The 6,609-nt window shown below is 39.4% G+C and overlaps 1 long non-coding RNA gene across 3 annotated transcripts in view; it reads left to right on the forward strand.

Moving 5' to 3' along the window:
* Window positions 1–6,609, forward strand: part of LOC107988486 (uncharacterized) — a 102,219-nt gene that overhangs the window by 70,792 nt on the left and 24,818 nt on the right. For 2 of the 3 annotated variants that reach the window (XR_001759964.2, XR_003049574.1), the window contains one exon: window positions 3,095–3,684. This is a non-coding gene — a long non-coding RNA (uncharacterized LOC107988486). Of the gene's footprint in view, window positions 1–3,094; window positions 3,685–6,609 lie in introns of those variants that run through there. The other variant, XR_003049575.1, reaches the window with a different exon arrangement.

Consider the following 6,609-nt stretch of genomic DNA (forward strand, 5'->3'; position numbering starts at 1 on the left):
CTTGCCCTTATAACCAAATGGACAAGGCCTCATTAAGGCAAGAGTTTCTGATAAAGTACCAAGTGATGCAGTGAGGCTGGTCTGGGAGCCAATGACCCGTCTGTACTAATTAACATAAGTAGTGAACCATGAAGAACATTGCTATCACTGCCTGACAAGTGGTGAGATGTTCCTGACGTTGCTGCAGCCATAACATCACTCTGCTCTGGCTTAATGTGGACTCGCTGATACATGACATCATAAGCCTCGCTGTCTGCTACTCCCTCCGATTTTTCCTGTTTTGTTGTTTTGCAGCACAGGGCTCAGTGAGATCATTAAGAGTCAGGGCTTCCAGGAAATAAAGGTTCAGCTTTTCCTCAGAATCATCAGGCATTTAAAGAAACAGATTTGGGTTATTTTTTTTTTTCTTTTTTGTTTCTCGACACCATCTTAATTGAAAAGCAGAGATCGCAGAGGTTTACGAGCTCATTTGCCGGTTCTTTTAAACCTGAAGGTGCCCTCAGAACACACACCAAGAGCAAAAAAAACAACCAGAGATCTTTGTGTAGAATGATAGAGAAAACCAAATCCTGTTAGATTTTTGAGCATCTACATTTTTGAAAATACAGGAAAATGTATCTAAATTTACAAGAAAAATGTTGTAAGAAGTCCATTTATTGCCCGGTAAATTGATAGCGAGTTTTGGGTTTCACAAAAAGCAGCGCCCTCTCTTGGATATGTCTCCGCCTGTAAGACATAGTCTGGAAACTCACTATTCTAAATATGACCGGAACATTTTTTACTAAAGATGAAAAACACCTGAGTCTGAAGGAAAATAAACACAATCGAGGTTCAAGTCAACCCTGTTTTAAGATGATCTTTTTTTTTTTGTATTCATATAAAAGAGAGACGTCTGCCCTCTGAGTCTTTAACCTCCGCTGCTCAGTCGTACGTTCTCCCTTGAACCTCTCGATGAAAGTCTCAGCTTCTTCAAAATTCAGGTCAAACCTTCTGTTTTTTAGTCAATGCCGATGATTTCAAGTTAACAACCACAGCAGGTCTCATTATTGTCTCACAGACGCCGCTGGTTAAACGGAGACATTAATGTATTAGTGCATCTTCAGGTGTTTTATTATTTTGCTCCGTCATGACATTACAAACCTTACAGTCACTCTGGCTCCCGTCTTTGTCCCTGACGTTAAAATACCTCCAAACTCCTGACATTTTTGACCCACTTAGCGTCACCACTCATGAGGACAATGAGACCAACACGGGCCGACCGCTGTGCAGCTGTCGTGGTGAAAAGCCGTTCCAGTATCAGGTCGCTGGATCGCCACGATTTGGAGAACCAGTAGACGAATGTAGTATCGGATATAATCAGCCGACCAATATTATCGTCGGATATTAGCTCAATTATGTAATCTGTGTGTAATCAGATTACACAGATAATCTCTGTGATCTGTAGGAATCGTTATCAGTTTTTCTATACCTACGTTCCGCCCAGATGATGTGACCTAAAAATATCTGAAAGTGAAACTATTATTAGTATTGTGTCATTGTGACACAGCACAACAAACTGCGTCCTCTGCCTTTAACCCAAATGGCTGCATATATCGGTATTGGTTGACATCCGAATCTAAAGTTATATCGGGAAATCGGATATCGTCTGACAACACCACTAAAAACTGGTATACTATTCCCTGGTATTTTAGCTTACCTTTCTTACCTAAAACACCAGTGAAGTTCTGGGTATTTTTTATGGCTCTAACTAAAACTAACACGTCTTGGCGGAGGTTGGGTTCTCTAAGTGCTATGTGTCACTTCCACCACTAGAACAACCTTCAGTTCCTCGTTATTCCAGCCCCGTCATGCTACTTTGGCCTCTGTGTATCTTAAACACTCCACTGTGTTGCCTGTGTCGGTCGTTCCGTCTGTGCTCTGTCTGTCAGTCTCCCCAGCTTTCCATCTCTGAATCCTAGCAGCACTGCCACTCAGCCAGTGGAAGAACGCTGGGCGCGGTGCCAGCCAGCCGGCCAGGGCGCCAGTTGGGCAGTCCATCAGTAGCATTAAAGACATGTTATCCACCCGAGTGTATCCCCCTGGCTCTGATCACCTGTCTGTGCCCCCTCCCGCAGCCCCCGGCTCACTCTGGGGCCCGGGGTAAAGTGCATATAGTCCCTGTCTTGCTTTATCAGCACGGCTCCCAGGCATCCAGCCGGCTGCTCTGGGTCTCTTTAAACATGTACACAAATAAATGAGGAGTGTGCTGGAAATAACTACTTTCTCATCTTCAGCCAGAATGCCATGGTGGTCAGGTCATTGTCTTTAAAGGGACAGGGGCCTTAAAATAAGCAGACCTTCACTGACCCTCGATGAGCTTTGGTTATTTTCTGTCTTAAATAATACAAAGTCAGCGCGGTTAAATCTGTCCTCCTGTGATAGAAAATAAATGTTCGCTTCTGCAGAGACTTGAAAGAACGGTTTGTTTCCTGTTAGCGCTTTTATCGTCACAGCTAAAAATAAAGCTGTTGCTCTGCTGATTCCGAACCAGCAGAACTGTCCTCATTCAATCGGGTTTCATATAATCACCTCTGATTAATGCACTTTATGATGTGTCAGATCTGCACGGTTCAGAGTGACTTTGATCTACGACACTGAAGCTCATAATTATACGTCTTGATCTGACGTATATGTGACCACTGTTGACGTCTATAGAGGCTCAGACCATAGGAAGCCAAAAAGTTGAAGTGAAAACATCCCTAGTTAATGAGACACTCATTAACAGGAGCTAAAGATGCTAAAGCTAATGTAACAGTAAGTGTTTATTGACTCTGATCTGAGGGTTGGGTTAAACTGTAAGAGTCGGTCAAAGGTTTAAGTCGATTTTTCAGTTTTTTTTCCAAGCAGACGGAGCAGAAGGCAGAGATTCCATTGTCAGGGAGAAGCGATCGGGAAAGTTCTCTGTAAAAGTAATAAACCAGCTCCGAATGACTCAGTCTGACGTGACGCGGCTTAATGACAGGGCACGAACATTTGCCCGAATTTGGGGTTTTGAGATTAATCTGTGGTCCATAATTTTGGTGCTCTCTGAACAATTTATCTCTGTTCACCACAGTGATCATGGCCCGCCGCTGCCGCAGGATGAAGACCCTTGATGGAAAACGCCGAAGGTAAGGCAATTACTGTCATCTCAGCCGTGGATTTGTCTTTTAGTCTCCGTCTATTCTCTGTTGCTTTTGGATAAGGATGAGACGTCTGCAGCCGAGACAGCCTTGACGGCTCGCACATGATCCGACATCGTGTAGGTGTTTAAATTTAAAAGTCCATTGAGTTGGAATAATGGCTGCTGCTACATGTAAATCACCCTCACACACTTTCAGTCAAAAACTCAAAAAACTCGAAAAAGATCAAATTATTCTCCGGTTTAGGCTGAAATATATATTTCTTTTTTAAAAAAAGCCTCAATCTGTGAATATGATGCTGAGACAGTAATGGACCAAATGACTTTAATACTGATCTCCCTAAGTCTTAAAGTCACTTGATAAGTCTTTGCGATGCCTTCAGGGACTAAAAGATCACTTCTCATGTAGCGATACACTCGATTCACAAATTTGTTTCAATAAAATGCACTCCAGACAAACAATAATGATTTGAACTAAACAAAAAAATAACACATTTCTTTACAGAAACACTGTCCGTCACCATTTATTTTACAGAAACACTGTCCATCACCATTTATTTACTCAAAAACTGTCAAACTGGTCTTATTTACCTTGCTAAAATATTAACTAAAAACAGTTCATTTCTTCAAAAAAACAAACAAACCCTTTTTGTGTCCTATTGACACTGACATGTTTTTCTTTTATTTTTTTTTAGTCGTGACATAGAAGTGGTGGATCTGATGTCGGAGGTAACACGGTGGTAACTGTCTTTAAAGATTTCAAGGTTTTGTCATCAGAGCAAATGTCTGGATCTCAACAAGAATCGGTGAAACACACGAAGGAAACGTCCTGACTGATGAGTTGATGAAGACTCTGTTACAGTTTAGTCCATTTAAAATAATATTCCTGTGAATTATTTAATCTCCGTGTGAACTGGTTCAGACGCTGCAGTATTCTCCAGGTGCTGGTGTGTGTGTGTGTGTGTGTGTGTGTGTGTGGCCCAAAGGTGCCGTACATGTCAGAGATTTCTTACCTCATGGCAAAGGCATTCGCTGAGAGAAAGTACAGAAGCAGCAGTAAACAGAACAGGGCTTCGAGCCCACGTCGTCTTTGGGAGCGATCACAAAGTTAATGAATAAACCATCCGTGCACGGGGCAGAGGGAGGCGGTGTGATCTGACATTATACTGAGCATTTCCTGTTTGTATGGAACGTGGCACTTTCTTGCAGTTTAACGCAGTTAAAGCAGCACAACTATAGTCACCGACTCCACAGGAAACGGACGCATAAACAAACATTTCTCTACACGTCCACCGTCCTAACACATGTACACAGTGTATGGAGTTTATCTAGTACAGTGAATCTCCATTAGTTAATGTTCTAAAACCTTCAGCAGCAACAACCTGACCCGACACCATCAACGATCTCCAGGTTTAATCCAAACACAGTGAGAACGTTCAAATATTTAATGTCATTATATTAATGATATCATTAATAACAATATACAAATTCATAGTATTAATATCAAGCTATGGTTATAATTAATGCTAGCATCAAATTGACTGATGTAAAAAACATGTTACTTAATAAAACATGTTACTTAATAAAGGAAACATCTTTACTAGTGGAAATATTAAAGGTATATATATATATATATATATATATATATATATGATAATATCCCATTTGTAATTCTGGAAACTGAAAACAAGTTCTTTTCTTATTGTCAGTATAGTTCCCCAGCTGGATCTGTTAGAGAACAATAATATCTTTAACAGGATAATATTTGAGTTACACAAAAAATTTGATTTTTTGTGATTTTGTGATTTCAGCGATTTTTATTTCCAAGGTTCAAAAACAAATAAAATAAATTAGAACATGGTTCAACTCAACGGAAAAAAATATTACTATGTTACTTGTCAATAACTGGCCGAGAACGGGTCTTTTCATGTTTTTGTTGAAATGTAACAACTTCATCAAATTATATCATCAGTCACAGGGACTTTTTGACTTAACGTTGTCAAGGGAAACACTTGAGCGGAATTACAGCTAACAGCAGGGAGTCAGGAATTACAGGCTAACGTTCTGATTTACTGCACAGGAATATATTTCATTTCACAGTCCTGTTAAAACAGATCAAACCTGGGAAACGTTTTTATTTCAACAGCATGAGGAAGAATGATGTCTAAATAATCCAGTCGTTTGATTCTGTAATAAACTGACGAGATATTTTCTGACTTTTTAACCTTTGAGAACCTTAATAGAATGTTCTGGACTTTGCCATGTCCATCAATTAAAATTCTTAATTTTTGTTGTTTTTACAAAGACAGGGCTGTCTGTACAAACTACGACAGAAACAGGGCTGTCTGTACAAACTATTTGTTTAGCTCGTAGCCTGAGTGGAAACTCAATGTCAAACTAACTCAGACGCAAATGTAGATCTGGATGGATTACGATGAATCGTATATTTGAAGAAAAAAGTCACACGTCAAGTTCGCGTCTCCGTCCTGTTTGCCGTCTAGACTTGAGATTTGACCCTGGAGTTCCGTTTGTTTGTTGGCCTTGACTGTCCTTACACCAAAGTGAAATTTGTTACCAGACAAGGACCTGGAGCAGCCACATGAGTTATGACTCGTGTCTGGCAGGAACAAAGGTGAGGGAGTGAGGCATTGTTGTAATGCAGGGGGAACCAGAGGCTGAGATGAATGGATGGACGGGTCGGGCAAGTGTGTGACTTTGACGTAGGACCAGGTCTGTTCAATCCCCGCCAACTCTGTCATTTATGGGTTGTTTTTTATTAACAAAATAAAAGCCTCCTTCTTTCTTTTGTTCACCCAGAAAAATAATGGCTGGGATACATGTACTAAATACCCATAAATGTAGACACAGTATATAGTACAGTAGTATATATTACACATTTTTAAGCCAGTGGGGAATTTTACTAGACATGTGTGATTTAAATGCACTCAAGTTCTTACTGCTGATTTATATATATTTTTTATTTTATTTTAGTTTTACTACATGGAGTAAAGTTCTCAGAAATAACATAATTTATTTTATTTTATTTTTACTACATGGAGTAAAGTTCTCCATGTAGTAAAACTATTATAATAACTAATTATTTTATCTGTTCATTCACATTTGTTAGTTTTTTCAAATTGTCTTTTGTATTTATTATTATTATTATTATTATGTCCATTTGTTAGTCAGTAATAAATGGTTTAGGCTAACTTTTCTGCTAACCTTTAGCTGTCACTTTTAGCCGTCCAGACTTCTTTATCTGTATAATTTTTTTCAGGTTTTTTTCAGAGCTAACATTTGTCAAATCTCTGTCTTTGGCTGAATGTAATTGTAACAGATGCTTCACGTTAAAGTGATCTGTGTTTTACAAAATCACAAATGGCATTTGTTCATTTTCTTTTTTTCATCCTTCTCTTTGTTTGTTTATCCCTTTCTTTTGTTCCCTCAAA

This window comes from Cynoglossus semilaevis, chromosome 4 (genome assembly GCF_000523025.1).
Source record: "Cynoglossus semilaevis isolate Cse_v1.0 chromosome 4, Cse_v1.0, whole genome shotgun sequence".
Taxonomy (NCBI): domain Eukaryota; kingdom Metazoa; phylum Chordata; class Actinopteri; order Pleuronectiformes; family Cynoglossidae; genus Cynoglossus; species Cynoglossus semilaevis.